This window comes from Chiloscyllium plagiosum, unplaced genomic scaffold, assembly GCF_037043375.1.
Source record: "Chiloscyllium plagiosum isolate Xiang-an unplaced genomic scaffold, Cpla_swu_hap1 HiC_scaffold_38, whole genome shotgun sequence".
NCBI classification, from domain to species: Eukaryota; Metazoa; Chordata; class Chondrichthyes; order Orectolobiformes; family Hemiscylliidae; genus Chiloscyllium; species Chiloscyllium plagiosum.
This window is the reverse complement of record NW_028270176.1, coordinates 43605257-43626575: the sequence shown is the minus strand read 5'-3', so window position 1 is coordinate 43626575 and position 21319 is coordinate 43605257. Positions and strand designations below refer to the sequence as shown.

At 50.7% G+C, this 21319-nt stretch overlaps 1 long non-coding RNA gene and 1 pseudogene across 1 annotated transcript; one reads left to right on the top strand and one right to left on the bottom strand.

Moving 5' to 3' along the window:
* Positions 1-1909: 1909 nt before the first annotated feature.
* LOC148139451 (cyclic AMP-responsive element-binding protein 1 pseudogene) lies at positions 1910-2819 on the bottom strand (annotated as a pseudogene).
* Positions 2820-4609: 1790 nt separating this feature from the next.
* Positions 4610-13597, top strand: LOC148139450 (uncharacterized). Its single transcript, XR_015753611.1, has 4 exons — positions 4610-4699; positions 5427-5560; positions 9222-9312; positions 12583-13597. It is a non-coding gene; the product is annotated as an uncharacterized LOC148139450 (long non-coding RNA).
* Positions 13598-21319: the final 7722 nt, after the last annotated feature.

The following is a 21319-nucleotide window of genomic DNA, read 5'->3' as shown; positions in this document are numbered from 1 at the left end:
ATGAAGAAGCAGCAAACCTAGTGCTTCCAAATAATCCTGTTGACCAATAGCCTGGTGTTCTGTGAATTTTACTTTTGTCCATCCCAATCCAACACCAACACCTCCAAGTCACGAATGAGGGGGGGGGGGATGTATAACCTAAGATCTAGGAACAGTAGAAGGCCGTCCTGCCCTTCGAGCCTGCTCTGTCATTCAATAAGATCATGGCTGATCATTTCGTGGACACAGAACCATTTACCCACGTTCTCGCCGTGTTCATTAATTAATTACATTTTTAAAATCTAACCTAGTTTTAAAAACGTTTTCTGAACGAGCACCAACTACTTCCCTGGGCAGTGAATTCCATAGAGGTCAAGGAGTTCCTTGTCAATTCAGTCTTAAATTTGCTGCCTCTAGTCTTGCGGTGATGCCCTCTTGTCCTAGCTTCACCTGCCAATGGAAACAGCTCTCTACTTCTATTTTATCCATTCCATTCATTATTTTATATGTTTTCATTCTTCTGAATTCCAATGAATATAATCCCAATCTACTCAGTCTCTGTTAAGCCGAACCTGTCAACTCTGGAATCAACCTAGTTAACCTCCTCTGCACCCCCTCTTGTGCCAGTACATCCTTTCTCAAGTAAGGAGACAAAAACTACATGCAGTACGCCAACACCCAAATACAGCTGAAACAAAACCTCTGCTTTTAAACACAATCCCTTCAGCAATGAAGGACAAAATTCCATTTGCTTTCTGAACTGATTATTGTATCTGGTGACCAACCTTCATGTAGAAGGATGCTTAGGTCACTCTGCAGAGCAAATAATGCAACTTTTTAACATTCAAGTGATTTTTTTTAATGTTACTACAACCAAAGAGTATAAACTTTATATTTACAAACATTCTATTTCATTTTACAGACCATTACCCACTCACTCCATGTTGAAATGTTCCTCTGCAAAGTTTCACAGTCCTCCGCTCACTTTGTTCCGCTAATCATCTTAGTGTCACATGCAAACGTTGACACCCTACATGTGGTTCCAACTCCAAATCATCTGTATCAGTTGTAAATAATTGCAGTCACAACACCGATCCCTGAGGCACACTAATTGTCAATGATTGCCAGCCAGAATAATGCTCATTTATCCCCACACTTTGCTTCCTATTAGTCAACCAATCTTCTATCCATGCTAATACTCTGCCAGTAACGCCATGCACCCTTATATTATGCAACAGCCTCTTGCACAGCACCTTGTTGATGGTCTTTTGGCAATCCAGGTACACCGCATCCACTGGGTCCCCGTTGTCTACCTTGCTTGAAAAGTCTTCATAGAATTCAAAAAGATTGGTCAAGCATGACCTGCCCCTCATGCTGTGTCTGTACAATGGGACAATTTCTATCGAGATTCTCTATTATTTCTTCCTTGATAATAGACCCAAGCATCTTTTCCACTACAGAGAATAAAGTAACTGGTACATAATTCCCCACTTTTTGTCTACCTCCTTTTAAAAACATTGGTATCACTTTTGCTGTTTTGCAGTCTGCTGGGACTGCCACAGGCTCCAGTGAATTTTGGAAAATTACTGCCAGTGAATTTGCTATTTTTCCTAGCATCTCTTTTAGTACCCTGGAATGCATTCCATCAAGGTGAGGAGACTATTCTATCGTTAGCTCAATTACCTCAAAACAGTCTAAAGCTAGCTGTTCTGTAATAATGATAGTTTCCAAATCCTCACCTACCTTTGTCTCTTTGCTAGTTACTGGAAAGATATTAGTATCCTCCACTGTGATATCCCATAACTAAATGCTTCTTCTCATTTTCCAAAGGACCAACATTTACTTTAGCCATTCTTTTCTCGTTATATATATTTATATAAACTTTTCCTTTCTGTCTTTGTAATCTGTGCTAGTTTATTTTTCTCATGTTCTATATTACTTTTCGAAATAGCTCCTGTGGCTTTCGGTTGACCTTTAACATTTTCCCAGTTCTACTTTCATGCTGTTTTTGGCCACTTTGTCCGACTTCTCTTTCAACTTGATTTTCCAGAACAGCAACCCAATTCTCCAAGCATTTCACATACTATGTCTTCTTGCGATGGTACTCTCGAGCTGCTTCCCTGTTTCTCATGAGGCGGACCTCACGTTTACGAGTGGTTTCTTCAGCATTCTGGGGCTGGCTTTGCAGGACTGGTGAAGATGCCATAACCATTCCCTGGTCAGCAGTGGAGTTAGGAGTTCTACAGATCTGATAGGTTTGGACATCTCCAGCAGCACCTTGAACAAGCATTTGGCTGCCTGGCACAAAGATTTGCGGTCCATCAGGGCTCTGTGCATACTGTATAATGGCTGCTCCAACCTTGGCTGTCGCTGTATTGGTCATTGTTCATGTGTGGAGTCCTTGCATTTAATCTGTACCATTGTTGGCCAGCTGAATTGCTTCCCCCTGTGTCATAGCAATGTATTGTCCACTGCTAATCTGATAGATGGGTGTCTGCATCATCGTTGTAGTAATGGTTGAGACAGTCTCTTCTTCTGATTTCTCCTCATCGATTTCTTGGCACACTGGGGGGATCAGAAGAAAGTTCATTCAGGATTTTCCTGTATGAAGGCCGTCTCGATAGAATTTCTCTACGTTTCTGAGAGTCAGTCGTGCTATCCACAGATTCCTGGGAGTCTTCATTTTAAAGTATAGTAGAAATCTGAGCAGTCTGAACTTGAGGGGACTGCGTGACTGAGGACTGAGCTGCTTGGATAACGACTTGGACTTGAACAGTCTGCCCATTCGGCAATTGCACTAAAGTTACTGCTGGACTTGTTGTTGATTGGATCCCAGGCATGGTTACCTGCATGGTCACATGATATATTAATGATCTGGATGAAGGGATGGGGGCATTCCAACGAAGTTTGCTGATGATACGAAGTTAGGTGGACAGGCAAGTAGTACTAAGGAAGTGGGGAGGCTGCAGAAGGATCTAGACTGTTTGGGAGAGTGGTCCAGGAAATGGCTGATGGAATTCAACGTGAGCAAATGCGAGGTCTTGCACTTTGGAAAAATGAATACAAACATGGACTACTTTCTAAACGGTGAGAAAATTCATAAAGCCAAAGTACAAAGGGATCTGGGAGTGCTAGTCGAGGATTCTCTCAAGGTAAACATGCAGGTTGAATCCGTGATTAAGAAAGCGAATGCGATGTTGTCATTTATCTCAAGAGGGTTGGAATATAAAAACAGCGATGTGCTACTGGGACTTTAAAAAGCTCTGGTTAGGACCCATTTGGAGTACTGTGTCCAGTTTTGATCCCCACACCTCAGGAAGGGCATACTGGCACGAGAGCGTGTCCAGCGGAGATTCACATGAATGATCCCTGGAATGGTAGGTCTAACATATGAGGAATAGCTGAGGATCCTGGGATTGTATTCATTGGAGTTTAGAAGATTAAGGGAGATCTAATAGAAACTTACAAGATAATACATGGCTTGGAAAGGGTGGACACTTGGAAATTGTTTCCGTTAGGTGAGGAGACTAGGACCGGTGGGCACTGCCTTAGAATTAGAGGGGATAAATTCAGAACAGAAATGCGGAAACATTTCTTCAGCCAGAGCGTGGGGCCGGTGGAATTCATTGCCATGGAGTGCAGTGGAGGCTGGGACGCTAAATGTCTTCAAGGCAGAGATTGATAAATTCTTGATGTCACAAGGAATTAAGAGCTACGGGGAGAATGTGGGTAAGTGAAGTTGAAATGCCCATCAGCCATAATTAAATGGCGGAGTTGACTTGATGGGCCGAATGGCCTTACTTCCACTCCTATGTCTTATGGTCTTATGGTCTAATTTGATCACTTTCCTCAGATACCCATTGCTGAGTATGCCTTTTCATACAGTCCTTCCATTTCACTGGAATAGACCTTTGTAAAATGTCTTTGAAACTCTTCCACTGCTCATCAACTTCCCACCATAAAATTTTTGTTTCCAGTCTACTTTATCCAGATTCTCACTTATTCCCTTGTCCCTTAATGTTTCTGTTGCTTAGCTGCTGAGTCGCGCCACAATCAACACTGCAATTGGGAGGAAGGGGCGGAACTGGAGGACAGAGCAGTGTCCGGTCCTCCAAACAGAGTGAGTGAGGAGCGGGACCAATACATTCTCGGGAGTGAACGCTTCAGCATTGGTCAGAAAGTAAACTGTTTTGCAGGATTGATCATTCTCACGACATAGTGGAGTATTATCCCCTCTCATAAAACAATGTGAGGTTTTAAAGAAATCGTTAAGATGTAAATCTGACAACATAGTTAAGATGTAAATCTGACAATGTACATATTTCCAATCGATTTACACAACTCGAGTAACAAACTTATTTTCAAATTCCCAGAATGATTGGAAATTTACATACCTGGCCGGTATGATTAAGTTGGATGGAAAAATCTATTTGGATATGAACCATCTCAATGACTGTAACTCGACAGAGCAATTGCTAATGTCTCATATTTCTCCCGTGATTCTATGCAGTTATGAATATTCTCTATAAACTCACTGATAACCTCCGACGCACGCGCAGTTTGGTTTCTATGAAGGGCATGCGCAGTGTCACATTAACCAGGACACGGCGAGACTTGGAGCAGCTTTCTCCGGGTGTGGCTACGCTCGGCTTCAGAGAGTGGCGTGTGGGAGACTCACTGGGAGAAAGGAGCGGAGAGAATTCACAAGACGCAGATATAGGTGAAAAAACCCGAAAAAGACTCTCCAGGCCCTGATAAGGAGATGGTGGTCTCTGTCGGGAAAGCGGCCCAGGGTGACGGCCGCCATTTGTTTGAGGGAAGAGGGAGTGCGGGCCTCAGAGCCGCCATCTTGAGAAGGTCAATGTGCAGGTGGGCGGGGCTATTGGGGTCGAGGACAATTGGAGGAAAGACCCACCTTAGATTACTTCACTAAAGACATGAATGCACCCGGTGGATTTTTCTTAACATCAGCAATTGTTTAATACTCACAGGTTTTTAGTTACATCTTTTTTGAAGCATTTCATTCACATTCAATCATTTGCAATGGTGGGATTTGAACCTGTGTCCAGAGCACACTTGCTGAGTTTCTGGATAAATTGTTCCACAATAATGCCAATAGGCCATCACTTCGCCTGCTCACAAGTTGCGCATCCCAGTGCAACAAGAATCAAAACCCTTTCTTCCTGCACAATTGTTTGATCTTGCACTCTGGTGATATTACTTAGTAACTCTCCATGTGGTATCCCTCACTGTGTGGGTCGAATTGTTGCCTCTGTCAGTGTCCCTCGCTCTTGCAGCTACTCCAGATCCTGAGCAAACAGAATTCTCCACTCCAGATAAACGATGGAGACTGGGGTGTTCCAGATTTCTGTCGGACTCAGTGCCATTTGACATGTGTAGCCATCACTGCATCATTCTAATTTCCAATTCTGTTTATCTGTCTGTAGGTACTCAGGAAGGTCCTGACCTAAAAGACTTCCCAGCTGCTGGGTGTCTAATCCATCCCTCATTGAAGATGGTTTGTCAGCCAGAGAGACACAGGGCAGGGAGATCTGGAGCCTTCAATAAATCCTGCAGTGAGGTAAGATCACTCACAGTGCAGAGAGCAATGAGAGGGCTCCAAACATCAGTTAACAGGACATGACATAGCTATAGTGCTGGAAGGGGAGCACAATACAGACACATCCCAGGTTCGGTCACCGCCTTTACTGCAAGTTTTGTTGTACTAAGACAACATCGGGAGTGTCACAGTTATCAATCCAAGCCTGTGCTCTCTTAGTGAGCATCAGTACAAAAGAGGGGAAAGCAGGCCTTCCACGAGAGGGTGGGAATGCTGTCTGGGAATGTTCCATTCTGTGTTCCCTCTCCCACACTGTATCTATGGCTTGTCATGTGGATCAGTCATTCTAATGCTAAAAACAGTTCCTATCTCTGTACTTTCCTCCCCTCTCACCAATCACTTCATACGTTTGAACCTGCTCCAGTCCAGACGACCATCCATATCTCTGTAACTTACTTCAGTCTCGACAACATGCCTTGTCACGAGAGTCCACTCCCCCAATAACGCAAGACTTAGGGTCTGTTTCTGTGCTGCATGACTCTCTGTCCGAAGTCACCAATGCTGGCCAGGTTTCCTGAACTGAATGAGTTGCATTTCCCTGCGTTTGGCCCATGGCCCTTCAAACTTTCTCCCCTCCATGTTCCTGCCCAAATGTCTTTTCCATGTTGTAATTGTTCTTGTTTCTCCCATGTGCCACTGGCAGTCCATTCTGTATATGAACCGTCCTCTGTGGAAAATGTTGCCCCTCAGCTCCCTAAGTAAATCTTTGCTCTCGGTCACTCCTCAGGCCTTACCCATTCTGCTGTGGGACACAAACCCTCCCCGGTACAGACTTCCCTCGGACATTTGTGGGTGGCATGGTGGCACAGTGGTTAGCACAGCTGCCTCACAGCGACAGAGACCCGGGTTCAATTCCCGCCTCAGGCGACTGACGGTGTGGAGTTTGCACGTTCTCCCCGTGTCTGTGTGGGTTTCCTGCGAGTGCTCCGGTTTCCTCCCACAGTCCAAAGATGTGCAGGTCAGGTGAATTGGCCATGCTAAATTGCCCGTAGTGTTAGGTAAGGGGTAAATGTAGGGGTATGGGTGGGTTGCGCTTCGGCGGGTCGGTGTGGACTTGTTGGGCCGAAGGGCCTGTTTCCACACTGTAATGTAATCTAATCTAATTACCCATCCTGCTGTGGGACACAATCCCTCACCGGTACAGATGGCCCTCGGGCCTTACCCATTCTGCTGTGGGACTGAACCCCTCCGCGGTACAGACTCCCTTCGGGCCTTACCCATTCTGCTGTGGGACACAACACCTCCCTGGTACAGACTCCCCTTAGGCTTTACCCATCCTGCTGTGGGACTGAACTCCTCCCTGGGAAAGTCTAATCTTGAGCCTTGCCCACCCTGCTGTTGGACACAACCCCACTTGGGTACAGTTTTCCCTCTGGCCTTACCCATCCTGCTGTGCAACACATTCCATCCCCAGTACAGACTGTCCACAGGCCTTACGCATCTTGCTGTGGGACCGAACTCCTCCCTGGTACAGTCTACCCTTGAGGCTTACCCATCCTAATTTGGGACGCATACCCTCCCCAGTACAGATTACTCTCTGGCCTTAACCGTCTTGCTGTGGGATACAACCCCTCTGAGGAACAGACTCCCCTCGAGCCTTACCCATCCTGCTGTGAGACACAACCTCTCCCTGGTGCAGACTCTCCTCGGGCCTTAACCGTCTGGCTGTGGGACACAACCCCTCCCCAGTACAGTCTACCCTTGAGCCTTACCTGTCCTGCTTTGGGTCGCATACCTTCCCTGGTACAGAGTACCCTCGGGCCTCACCCTTCCTGCCGTGGGACACAACCGCTCCCCAGTATAGACTCTTGACTGGCCTTAACCATCCTGCTGTGGGACACAACCCCTCCCCAGTTCAGACTCCCCTCGAGCCTTATCCATCCTGCTGTGGGACACAAGCCCTCCCCAGTTCAGACTCCCCTCGAGCCTTATCCATCCTGCTGTGGAACACAACCCCTCCCCAGGTCAGACTCTCCTCGAGCCTTCCCCATCCAGCTGTGGGACACAACCCTTCCCCAGTTCAGACTCCCCTCGAGCCTTACCCATCCTGCTGTGGGACACAACCCCTGCCCGGTACAGACTCCCCTCGGGCTTTTCCCATCCAGCTGTGGGACACAACCCCTCCCCAGTTCAGACTCCCCTCGAGCCTTATCCATCCTGCTGTGGAACACAACCCCTGCCCGGTACAGACTCCCCTCGGGCTTTTCCCATCCTGCTGTGGGACACAACCCCTGCCCGGTACAGACTCCCCTCGAGCCTTCCCCATCCAGCTGTGGGACACAACCCCTCCCCGGTACAGACTCCCCTCGAGCCTTCCCCATCCAGCTGTGGGACACAACCCCTCCCCAGTTCAGACTCCCCTCGAGCCTTACCCATCCAGCTGTGGGACACAACCCCTCCCCAGTTCAGACTCCCCTCGGGCCTTACCCATCCTGCTGTGGGACACAACCCCTCCCCGGTACAGACTCCCCTCGGGCCTTTCCCATCCTGCTGTGGGACACAACCCCTGCCCGGTACAGACTCCCCTCGGGCCTTACCCATCCTGCTGTGGGACACAACCCCTCCCCAGTTCAGACTCCCCTCGGGCCTTACCCATCCTGCTGTGGGACACAACCCCTGCCCGGTACAGACTCCCCTCGGGCCTTTCCCATCCTGCTGTGGGACACAACCCCTCCCCAGTACAGATCCCCTCGGGCCTTACCCATCCTGCTGTGGGACACAACCCCTCCCCGGTACAGACTCCCCTCGAGCCTTCCCCATCCTGCTGTGGGACACAACCCCTCCCCGGTACAGACTCCCCTCGGGCCTTTCCCATCCTGCTGTGGGACACAACCCCTCCCCAGTACAGATCCCCTCGGGCCTTACCCATCCTGCTGTGGGACACAACCCCTCCCCGGTACAGACTCCCCTCGAGCCTTCCCCATCCTGCTGTGGGACACAACCCCTCCCCGGTACAGACTCCCCTCGAGCCTTCCCCATCCTGCTGTGGGACACAACCCCTCCCCGGTACAGACTCCCCTCGGGCCTTTCCCATCCTGCTGTGGGACACAACCCCTCCCCGGTACAGATCCCCTCGGGCCTTACCCATCCAGCTGTGGGACACAACCCCTCCCCAGTTCAGACTCCCCTCGAGCCTTATCCATCCAGCTGTGGGACACAACCCCTGCCCGGTACAGACTCTCCTCGGGCCTTACCCATCCTGCTGTGGGACAGGTTGATAATTGTATTGAATAGTATCCCTCCAGTGTGGAAACAGGCCCTTAGTCCAGCAAGTCCACACTGACCCACGATAGATACCCTGCTCAAAATAGCTTCAAAATACATAGAAACAGTGATCACTGAATTGGGTAAAAACTCCACAGTTACATTGGGCAGTTTAAAAGTCTCGCTGTATTGTTGATATGTTCCTTTTCTTCAAACAGGTAACATTTTTATTAAAGCAGCAGATGTTCATTGTGAGAGTGTCTCTGTTAAACTAGAATCTGTTCTGTTCTCTGTGTAACAGGCTGTTGTTGTGTGCGATGGACTGTCACTAACAGTGTAATTGACCTGTGAGTCCTTGATCAGGTTTCCTTTGTCTGTAAATCTAATAATCAGTGAACTATGCATCTGCTCTTCTTAGCGAAAACAAAGAATCATTTCTCAACGAAAAAACGGCACATCACAAAGCTATTTCATGGATTTCTGGCACACACCACCTCCCAATGTATCTGGTAAGTCTGTTTCCTGAATAATTCTGAACTCGATCTGTAACTCTGAAAGTATCTGTATTGCTTGTCAGTTGATTGAGAATTCAGCCTCTTTGTTCTGAGCTGTTGTGATGCAGGCGGTGGCTTCATTCTGTCTCTGCCAAGTTTGTTTTCTCCTTCTGCTGTGATTCTGGGAGATTCCTTTCTGCGGGTGAGAATATTCAGTGACTGAACATTGAATGATTTTGACTCTAACAGAGCAGTGGCCTTGTTTTCAGCTCATTATTCACTTTCCATTTCCTGGTTGTGTTGAATGTTACAGAAACAGACTCTGAGCAATGTTTCCATTCACTTGTATTAGATTCATTGACAGCCACGTGGTCAGTCAGTTTCAGGCCGATGGATCAATTTCTCTGTCCTATTAGATGGTGGCCACTTGCACAGTTTCCGACGGTTCACCTCAGTGTCAGGCCATCAGCTGCTGAAACCCTCCATCCAGCATTTGTTCTCTCTCACCATGACTACTCCAATACAGTCCCAGCTCGTCTCCCACATTCTACCTCCATATACTCACGATCGCCTCAGGTTCTACTGTCAGTATCCTTACAGCAAGTCACGTAAGTCATCCACCTCCATTTCACGCTGCTCTACATTACATTCAGTCCAAATATAATTTCAGAATTCCATTAATTGCGTTTAAAAACACCCATGATCTTGTCCTGTCCAAGCATCCAGGTTCCATCAGGTAGGTGGGTGTCCGCGTGGTTGGGTTGGAGCAAGAGCAGGAAACTGAGGATCGTACAGGGGACAAAGATGGGGTTGGATGCGGGATGTTTAAGGAGAGTGAGCTGGTGTATTGTTGGGGATAGCTTCTCAGGGGAGTAGCACAGCGGTAGCCAGGTCTATAATACTCAATGGCCTGAGTTATCGGAAGAGGTTGGACAAGCTGGGACATTTTTCTTCAGAGGACAGGAGACATAAGGGAGATCTTATAGAAATGTATATGATCATGAGAGGCATGGATAGGGTGAATGCATTCAGTCTTTTTCCCAGGGTTGAAGAATTGAGGACTAGAGGGCATCAGTTTAACGTTAGAGGGGAAAGAGTAAAAGGGAACGTTAGCAGCAACTTTTTTACACAGATGCTGATTCTCATACGGAATGAGCTGTCAGTGGAAGTGGCTGAGGCAGGTACATTAACAACATTTAAAAGGCATTTGGACAAATACATGGATAGGAAAGGATTAGAAGGAGATGGGGCATGGGCAGGGAAATGGGGTGACCATAGATGGACATTATGGTTGCCAGGGATCAGTCTGGCCCTTAGGGCCTCTCTCTGTGCTGTAGGACTCTATGACTCTATAATTGACTCTGCTGTAGACCAAGGTCGGGCAAAATCCAAGGGAGCGAAAATGGGAGGAGAAGCACTAGTTGGGGGCATAGACAGGTGTTACTATGGCTGCGTCTGAGACTGTTGTATCCCTGGTGCCTGGTCAAGGACATCTCTGAGCATTTGCTTGAAATTCTGAATTGGGAGAATGGGAGGCCAGAGGTCATTGCTACCAACGACACGAGTAGAAAGAGGGATGAGATCCTGAGGAGTAAGCACAGGAAGTAGGGAACGACTGAAAAGCAGAACCTTGAGGCTAGTAATCATTGCGTTACCACCAGTCCCATGTGCTTGTGAGACAAGGAATTGAAAGATAGCAGAGATGAATGCATGGCTGAAGAGCTGGTATAGGGGGAAGAGTTTCAGGATCTTGAATAATTGGGACCTGAACTAGAGGGGAACTGATATCCTCACTGGGAGGCTTGTTCCTGCTACAAGGGAAGGGTTTAACCTAGAATGGCAAGGTCCTGGGAATCACAGCAGCAGGGCAGCACGTGGGGGGTAAGGAAGGTCGGAAGATGTATACGAGTCAATCAGAAAGGAAATACAGAGAAATGAACACCATTGTACGAATGGGCTGATTGTGTTAATTTCAACACAAGGCACAACATAGTTAAGGTAGATGAGCACAGATCCGATATTGTGGCCATTCCAGAGATTTGGTTCGGAGAAGGATAGGACTGGCTGCTCAATATTCCAGGGTTTCATTGTTTCAGATGAGATGGAGAGGAGGGTAAAAGAGGTGGAGGAGTTGCATTACCAATCGGGTGAATGTTATGTCTGCACTCAGGACATATTGGAGGGGCTCGCCCACTGAGGCAATGTGGATAAGAAGGAAAGCAGTTAATGGGATTATACTATAGGACCCTCAAGCTGCCAACGATACCTCGAGGTACAAATATCTTGGCAGAATATCTCGGCAGAGGCAATAACAACAGAATTCTCAAAGTGTCTTTAACTTCCCCACCATTTGCTGGCACTACTTTAGAACAAGAGGCTGAGACGGTGCAGAGTTTATTAAGTGTATCCAAGAGGGTTTCTTGAAATAGTTGTGTAAAGGAGGGGTAGGGGCCATAGTGGACCTTATATTGGTGAATGAGCCTGGCCAGGTGACTGACCTTTCAGTGGGAGACCATTTTGGAAACAGTGATCACAACTTAAGTTTTTTTTAAGGCAGCTACGAATAAATGGGATGTTTCTAAATTGTGGGATAGCAAATGATGTCAGTATTAGGCAGGATCTGGGGAGTGTTAATTGGGAGGAGCTGTCATCAGACAATGCCATATTGGGCACGTGGGAGTTAGTTAAAGGCTTGCTGATTGGAGTTCACGACCAGCATGTTCCAGTAAGGAGGAGGGATAAGGCTGGTAATGTAAGGCCCCTTGGATAACAAGGGAGGCTGGGAATTTAGTCAAAAGGGGAAAAAACAAGCCTATGCAAGGTTTGGGAAGCTAGAATCGGGCATGGCATGTGAGGAACGTAAAAAAAACAAAAGCTGGAAGGAACCTGAACAGGGAATGAGCAGAGCAAGGAGGGGCATGCCCTTCGCAAGGAAGGTTAAAGAGCATCCCAAATCGTTCTGGAGATAATTAGCCACAAGAGGATGTGAACATGGATCGTTACAGCTCAGTACAGGCCTTTTGGCCCTCAATGTTGCACCGACCTTTGAAAATAATCTGATGCCTATCTAACCTACAACCTTCCAATATTACCCATATGTATGTCCAATGCCCATTTAAATGCCATTTGCGTCGGCAATTCTACTACTGTTGCAGGCAATTAAGTCACCTCTTGACCACCTTCTTTCCAACTAAAACAGCCTCCATTCCCTCAGTCTTTCCTTGTAAGACCTTCCTTTCATACCAGGCAATATCCTAGTAAATCTACTCTGCACTCTTTCCACAGCTTCCACATAACTTGGAAAGATGTCGGGCCAGTCAAGACTAAAGGAAGGAACTTGTGCTTGAAGTCAGTGGAAGTGGACGAGATCCTAAATAATTACTTTGCATCGGCATTCACCCAGGAAAAGAATATTGGGGATAATGAGATTTGTGTGGAGTATGCTAATGTGCTCGGGTATTTTTGAGGTCGAGAAAGAAGCATTAGATTTCTTGAACAGCATTAAAGTGGATTAATCCCGAGGATCCGACAGTAGCTACCCCAGGTTATTGAGAAAGGCAAGACAGGAGATGTTTGGGGTCTTGAACATGATTTTTGAGTCCTCACTTGCCACCGGAAAGGTCGCAGAGGACTGGTGAGTAGCTTATGGTGTTCCTCTCTTCAAGAAGGGAAATAGGGACAATCCAGGAAGTTATAGCCTGGTGAGTCTCGCCTCAGTGGTTGGGAAGCTTTGGACAGAATTTTTACAGATAGGATTTATGTGCATTTAGTAAAGAATGACCTAATTAGGGACAGTCAGCGCAGCGCCATGAGATGCACAAGGTTGCTGGTCAAAATGTTTTACCCAGAGTTGAAATATCTTTACTAGAGAATGTGCATTTAAGGTGAGAGGGGGAGAGCTCAAAGGAGATGTGAGGGGTAATATGTTTTCCACAGAGAGTGGTCGGAATCTGGAACATGTTGCCAGGGATGGTGGAGGAGGCAGAAATGAGAGGGTTGTTTAAGGGGTTTTTGGGTGAGCATGTGAATATGCAAGGATATGGAACAAAGATAGGAAGAAAGGATGAGTTTAATTTGGTGTCACATTCAGCACAACATTCTGGACTGAAGGGCCCGCTCCTGTGCTGTACTGTTCTTTGTCGTGTTTCTTTTGTTACAACATGACGGTGACCCCCTCTGTTAGTTAAACCAAACACCCAGAAAAGTTCACCTCCCCACATACTCTGTTAAAGTCTTAGTGACAGAAAACTCACACATTCCACTATTTAAAGAAAATAGCATTAATCTATTTTTAACTCAAACTGAATATTAAACAACTATTCATAAATCTAAGCTCTCCCTTTCTCTTCACTGCATATTATCTGCCTCCAGCTCGATAACTATACGTTATTTCAGTAAGACACTTACTAAAATTACATCAATTTAATATCGAACCCACACAGTGACTCGTGAATTTTGTGTCTTTCTGCCTCTGGCTGAGGATCTCCCTGGGTCGTCGTTGTCTTCTTTTACTCCGAGTATGTTTCATATGAAAAGGTACCCTTTGATTGAGAGACTTTCCTAATTTATTGGTGAGCAAGATGTTAACTCTCCCAGACAGCAGTTACTCTCTGACCAATTTTTAAAATGTCCACATTTTATACGCCCCCATCAGAGCATCTCATTGGCTTGATGCTGGCAAAACAATAAATTCAAACTCAATTGGGTTTTAGAATCTTGGGATATAATTTAAACTGTTAGGTTAAATTTGAATTTTGTCAAAACAGCAACCAACATAGGTCTATATTTCACAGCCAAATGTTACATTTGTTTCTTTTCCCAGTACACTTTGGCTTGCTGGCTAGTCATATACATTACACAGTTCAGAAGAGTGTTCTCTTCCTCTTAAAGATAGAGTACACACCTTCAACTTTATAACACTTTGAGCATTACCTTATCAGAAAGTTCGTTTATTAAAGTGACAAGCAGTAGATTGTTTACATAACCTTTTTGGCTTAATATTTCAATTTCAACATAAAACAATAGCGTGTGTTTGTGAGAGGATCATGTCGCTGTGTGCAACAGACTGTCACTAATAAGATTATGCTCCCAATAATGCAGATTTCCTGTGTAAATTCTGCATGAAGTGATTTAAACACCTGGAAAGGGATTTGGTTTTCCAATGTGATTTCCATCAATGCACTTATTGGAACCTCAGTCAGACAGATAGACCCAGATGGGTGCAAATTTGTTTTCCTCACTGAATGAAGCACACGTTGCCATCAGAATGTTTGTAACAGAGGGGCACCAACTTATTCCTGGTTCTGGAGATTGTTGAATAAGTGGGTGAGATTCAGATATCCTGTACTGCATGTGATAAGAGGTGTTTTCATTGAATTGGATATTATGACCAAAGATATTGGCAAGATTGATGTTGGCAGCTGTCTCTGCTGATAGGAATCTACGATGGGTCACAGTCTCAGGACTGGAGAGCAGCCTGAGTGACTGAGATAAGGAGAAATGACTTCACTCAAACACCTGGGAATCTGTGATCATTTCCACCTCAAGAATGGAATCACTGACTAATTCCAGAGAATAATTTGCAATGTTTGCAATACTAAGTGGATCAAAAGATGTTGCAGAAATTGGGTGAGTTCTGATAAGTTCACGATGATGTTACTAAAATGAACACACATGCTGTGGCTGCTGGAAATTTGAAACAGACCGGCAGCTCATGTAGAGAGAGAGAAGCAGAGTTAATGTTTTGCATTTGATTAGATTAGATTACTTACAGTGTGGAAACAGGCCCTTCGGCCCAACAAGTCCACACCGACCCGTCGAAGCGCAACCCACCCAGACCCATTCTCCTACACCTAACACTACGGCCAATTCAGCATGGCCAATTCATCATGGCCAATTCAGCTAACCTGCACATCTTTGTGTCTGTGGAAAGAAACCCAAGCACCCAGAGGAAACCCATGCAGACACAGGGAGAATGTGCGAACTCCACCCAGTCAGTTGCCTAAGGCAGGAAATGAACCCGGGTCTCTGGCGCTGTGAGGCAGCAGTTCTAACCACTGTGCCACCTGTGCTGCCTACAAACTTTTAATCAGAACAAAGAATGTTATTAAGCTGCACTCAGGCTCCTGGGGCTAAATGGTATCGTTCTGTCTGTGTTGCTAAAGTTTTTTTTGGGAGAAACAATCCCATCATTTGCTTGGCTGTGGCACTGTGATTGCGCTATTGAAACAGCAAGGACTCTTTCTGGGTCTCATTGATGTCTGGGTGTAAATTAGGGTCCATTGTTCATCGCTGACTCTGGAGGCAGTTCTGATACGTGGGAATATTCAATTTAAAATGTTGATCCTGCAAAATAGCAAGGTTTTCTCCCAGACAGGGAATCAGACGTCCATTACTGATCCTCACTGACCATGACAAGATTCAAGATTTATTTTTGTGACTGACGCAGTCAGATGTGGTGTACAGTAGCTCTCACAGTCCTGTCCTTCCACACATCCCGGCTTCCGAACTCTGAATCAGAGGATCTAGATGGAGAAACACTTCCAGCAGTTGGGACAATTCTGGAGATACCCAATATACACATTCTGGGAATCCCTGAAAAGTGGTCTGTCAGGTTCATAATGGATATTTCTTTAATATTTGCTCAGTGAATTCCTAGAACAGAGAGATTCATTGGAGGCCCAGATTGTCAGCTTGAAGAGTAGTCACTGCTTTGGTGTAGGAAATGGAAGGGTATCATTTGGATTGTTCATTTCACCCATTTGTAGAGGGAGCTATTGCTTTCATTGTGAGTGGGAGCTTGAGAGAAGCTGATTTAGCGTGATTGTGGGGATGTTTATACAAACTTTCAGGAACGGATTAATACACCAGAGGAATGTGTCAGTGTTTCCAGGGGGGTTTTAGAGGGGTGGGCATGGGGATTGTGTCAGTGTTTCCAGGGGGCTCCGAGGGGGTTGGGTAGGGGGAATGTGTCAGTGTTTCCAGGGGGCTCCGAGGTGGGGGGGTGAGGAGGGGGAATGTGTCAGTGTGTACAGGGGACTCCGAGGGGCTGGGTGGGATGTACCTCAATTTACAGGGGGCTCCTGTCCCCCCACCCACCCCCAACCGCATCCAACGCTGCTCCCATCAACCACGTCTGACACCGTCCCCCCCAACGCCGCCCTCCCAACGCCATACCCCCAACCCCGTGCAACGACGTCCCTGCCCAACCCCGTGCAACCCCATCCCCGCCCAACCCCGTCCCCCCAACCTTGTGCAACTCAGTTCCCCCCAACACCGTGCAACGCCATCCCCCCACAACCCCGTTCCCCCAACCCCGTTCCCCCATCCCCGTACACGCCCAACACCGTGCAACGCCATCCCCGCCCAAACCCGTTCCCTCAACACCGTTCCCCCAACCCCATGCAATGCTGTTCCCCAAACCCCGTGCAACGCCATTCCCCCAACCCCATCCCCAACACTGAGCAACCCCATTCCCCACAACCCCGTTCCGTCCAACCCCGTCCCCGTCCAACCCCATGCAATGACCCCTCAACCCCATTCCCCCAACCCCGTGCAACGCCGTCCCAACCCTGTGCAACGCCGTCCACGCCCAAACACGTTGCCCCAACCCCATCCCCACCCAACCCCGTCCCCCCAACACTGAGCAACTCCGTTCCCCCAACCCCGTCCCCCCAACACTGTGCAACCCTGTTCCCCCTCAACCCCGTCCCCCCAACCCCGTGCAACGACATTGCCCCCAACCCCGTGCAACACCTTTATGCTCCCAACCCTGTGCAACGCCGTTCCCCCTAACCCCGTCCCCCCAACCTTGTACCCCCCAATGCCGTTCCAACAAACCCCTTCCCCCAACCCCGTGCCATACCGTTCCGCCAACGCCGTTCCCTCTAGCCCCGTGCAACGTCGTACCCCCACAATGCCGTTACTCCCAACCCCGACCCCCGAACCCCATGCATCGCCATTCACTCCAAGCACATCCCCCCAACCCTGTGCAACACCGTCCCCACAATCCCGTGCAGTGCCGTTTCCCTCCAACCCCGTGCAACGCCGTTCCCCCAACCCTGTACCCAACCTCGTGCAACGCCGTTTCCCCCCAACACCGTGCAACGCCGTTCCCCCAACCCCGTGCAACGTCGTACCCCCACAATGCCGTTCCCCCAATCCCGTGCAACGCCATTCCCCTCCCAACCCTGTCCCCCCAATCCCGTGCAACGCCGTTCCCCCCCAACCCTGTTCCCAACCTCGTGCAATGCCGTTTCCCCCCAACCCCGTGCAACGCCGTTCCCCCAACACCGTTCCCCCAACCTTGTGCAACGCCGTACCCCCCCAATGCCATTCGACCCAACCCCTTCCCCCCAACCCCATGCAACACCGTTCCCCCAACGCCGTTCCCCCAACCCCGTGCAACGTCGTACCCCCACAATGCCGTTCCCCCAACTCCGACCCCCAACGCCATGCATCGCTATTCCCTCCAACCACATCCCCGCAACCCCATACAACACCGTCCACGCAACCCCGTGCAACGCCGTTCCCCCAAGCCTGTGCAACGCTGTCCCCCCAACCCTGTGCAATGCCATTCCCCCCCACAACCCCGTTCCCCCAACCCCATGCAACGCCGTTCCCTCAACCCCGTGAAACGCTGTTTTCCTGCAACGCCGATCCCCAAACCCTGTCCCCCCAACCCTGTGCAACACCGTTCCCCCTCAACCCCGTGCAATGGCGTTCCCCCCAACGCCGTACCCCGCAATGCTGTTTTCCCAACCCCGTACATCGCTGTTCCCCCCGCTCCGTGCAATTACGTTCCCCCCAAACCCGTCCCCAACCCCGTGAAACACCGTTCCCCTCCAACCCAGTGCAACGCCGTTCCCCCAACCCTGTTCCCCCACCCCGTGCAACCCCGTTCCCCCCAACCCCGTCACGCCAACACCGTGCAATGCTGCTCCCCCCAACTCTGTCCCCCAACCCTGTCCCCAACCCCTTGCAACGCCTTTCCCCCACTACATGCAACGCTTTTCCCCCCACCCAGTGCAATGCTATTCCCCCCAACCCCGTCCCCCAACCCCGTGCAATGCCGTTCCCCATCCCCATCCCCCAACACTGTGCTACGTCATTCCCCCACCCCCATCCCCCTACCCCATGCAACACCGTTCCCCCCAACCCCGTACAATGCTGTTCCCCCCACACCCCGTCCCCCCAACCCCGTGCAACACTGCTCCCCCAACCCCGTGCAACGCAGTTCCCCCAAACCTGTCCCCCCACCTCGTGCAACCCCGTTCCCCCCAACCCCGTCCCGCCAACCCCGTGCAACGCTGCTCCCCAACCCTGTCCCCAACCCCTAGCAACGCCATTCCCCCCAACCCCGTTCCCCAAACCCTGCCCCCCCAACCCCGTGCAACTCCGTCCCCCCCAATCCCGTCCCATGCCGTTCCCCCATTCCCATCACCCCAACACCGTGCAACGCCATTGCCCCAACCCCGTTCCCCCAACCCCGTGCAATGCTTTTCCGCCCACCCCGTGCAATGCCATTTCCCCCCAAACCCGTCCCATGCCTTTCCCCCATTCCCATCCCCCCAACACTGTGCAACGCTGTTCCCCCCAACCCCGCCCCCCGACCCCGTGGAACAACGTTCCCCCCAACCCCTTGCAACGCCGTTCCTCCCCAACCCCGTGCAACGCCATACACCCCACTGCTGTTCCCCCAACCCCATGCAATGCCATTTCCCCCAAACCCGTCCCCCCAACCCCGTGCAATGCCGTTCTCCCAACGCTATTCCCCCCAACCCCGTGCAACGCTGTACCCCCCAATGCCATTCCCCCCAACTCAGAACCCCCAACCCCGTGCATCACCATTTCCCCAACCACTTCCCCCCAACCCTGTGCAACCACGTTTCCCTCCAAACTCGTCCCACGCTGTCCCCCCATCCCCATCCCCATCCCCCCAATCCTGTGTAACACCGTTCCCCCCAATCCTGTGCAATGCCTTTCACCCCAGCCCGTGCAACCCCGTTTCCCCCCAAACCCATCCCACGCTGTCCCTATCCCCATCCCCCCAAACGCTGTGCAATGCCGTTCCCCCCAACCCCATGCAACGCCGTTCCCCCCAATCCTGTGCAACGCCGTTCCCCCCAACCCCGTGCAACGCCGTTCCCCCCAACCCCGTGCAACGCCGTTCCCCCCAACCCCGTGCAACGCCGTTCCCCCCAACCCCGTGCAACGCCGTTCCCCCCAACCCCGTGCAACGCCATTCCCCCAACCCCGTGCAACACCATTCCCCCAACCCCGTGCAACGCCGTCCTCCCAACCACGTGCAGCACGTCCCCCCAACCCCGTGCAACCCCTTTCGCCCCCCAACCCTGTGAAATACCGTTCCCCCTCAACCCCGTGCATCGCTGTTCCCCCCCCACTCCGTGCAATTACGTTCCCCCAACTCTGTCCCCCCACCCCGTGCAACTCCATTCCCCCCAACCCCGTCCCGCCAACACCATGCAACGCTGCTCCCCCCAACCCTGTCCCCCAACCCTGTCCCCCAACCCCTTGCAACGCCGTTCCCCCCACCACGTGCAACACTTTTCCCCCCACCCAGTGCAATGCCATTCCCCTCCAACCCCGTGCAATGCTTTTCCCCCCACCAAGTGCAATGCCATTCCCCCCAACCCCGTCCCCCAACCCCGTGCAATGCCGTTCCCCATCCCCATCCCCCCTACCCCGTGCAACACCGTTCCCCCCAACCCCGTGCAATGGCGTTCCCCCAATCCCGTGCAACGCCATTCCCCCCAACACCGTGCAACGCCGTACCGCCAATGCCGTTCCCCCAACCCCGTGCATCGCTGTTCACCCAACCCCGTACAATGCCGTTCCCCCACACCCCGTCCCCCCAACCCCGCGCAACGCAGTTCCCCCAAACCTGTCCCCCCACCTCGTGCAACCCCGTTCCCCCCAACCCCGTCCCCCCAACCCCGCGCAACGCAGTTCCCCCAAACCTGTCCCCCCACCTCGTGCAACCCCGTTCCCCCCAACCCCGTCCCGCCAACCCCGTGCAACGCTGCTCCTCAACCCTGTCCCCAACCCCTTGCAACGCCATTCCCCCCAACCCCGTTCCCCAAACCCTGCCCCCCAACCCCGTGCAACGCCGTCCCCCCCACCCAGTGCGATGCTTTTCCCCCCACCCCGTGCAATGCCATTCCTCCCCAAACCCGTCCCATGCTGTTCCCCATTCCCATTCCCCCAATACCGTGCAACGCTGTTCCCCCCAATCCCATGCAACACCATTCCCCCTCAACCCCGTGCAACACCGTTCCCCCCAATCCCGTGCAATCGCGTTCCCCTCAATCCTGTGCAACGCCAATCCTCCCCAACCCCGTGCAACGTTACTTCCCCCAAACCCGTCCCCCCAACCCCGTGCAACGCCGTTCTCCCAATGCTGTTCCCCCCAACCCCGTGCAACGCAGTACCGCCCCAATGCCATTCCCTCAACTCCGAACCCCCAACCCCGTGCATCACCATTCCCCCCAACCACTTCCCCCCAACCCTGTGCAACGCCGTCCCCCCAACCCTGTGCACTACCGTTCCCCCAACCCTGTGCACTACCGTTCCCCCAACCCTGTGCAATGCCGTTCCCCCAACCCTGTGCAATGCCGTTCCCCCAACTCTGTGCAACCCCGCCACCCCAACGCCGTTCCCCCCAACCCCGTGCAATGCCGTCCCCCCAACCCCATGCAACGCCATCCCCCCAACCCCGTGCAATGCCGTCCTCCCAACCAGGTGCAGCACCGTCCCCCCAACCCCGTGCAACCCCTTTCGCCCCCCAACCCCGTGCAACGCCATCCCCCCAACCCCGTGCAACCCCTTTCCCCCAAACCCGTCCCATGCCATTTCCCCAACCCCGTGCAATGCCGTTCCCCCAACTCCGTGCAACGCCGTTCCCCCCAACCCCGCGCAACGCCATTCCCACCAACCCCGTGCAACGCCGTCCTCCCAACCACGTGCAGCACCGTCCCCCCAACCCCGTGCAACCCCTTTTGCC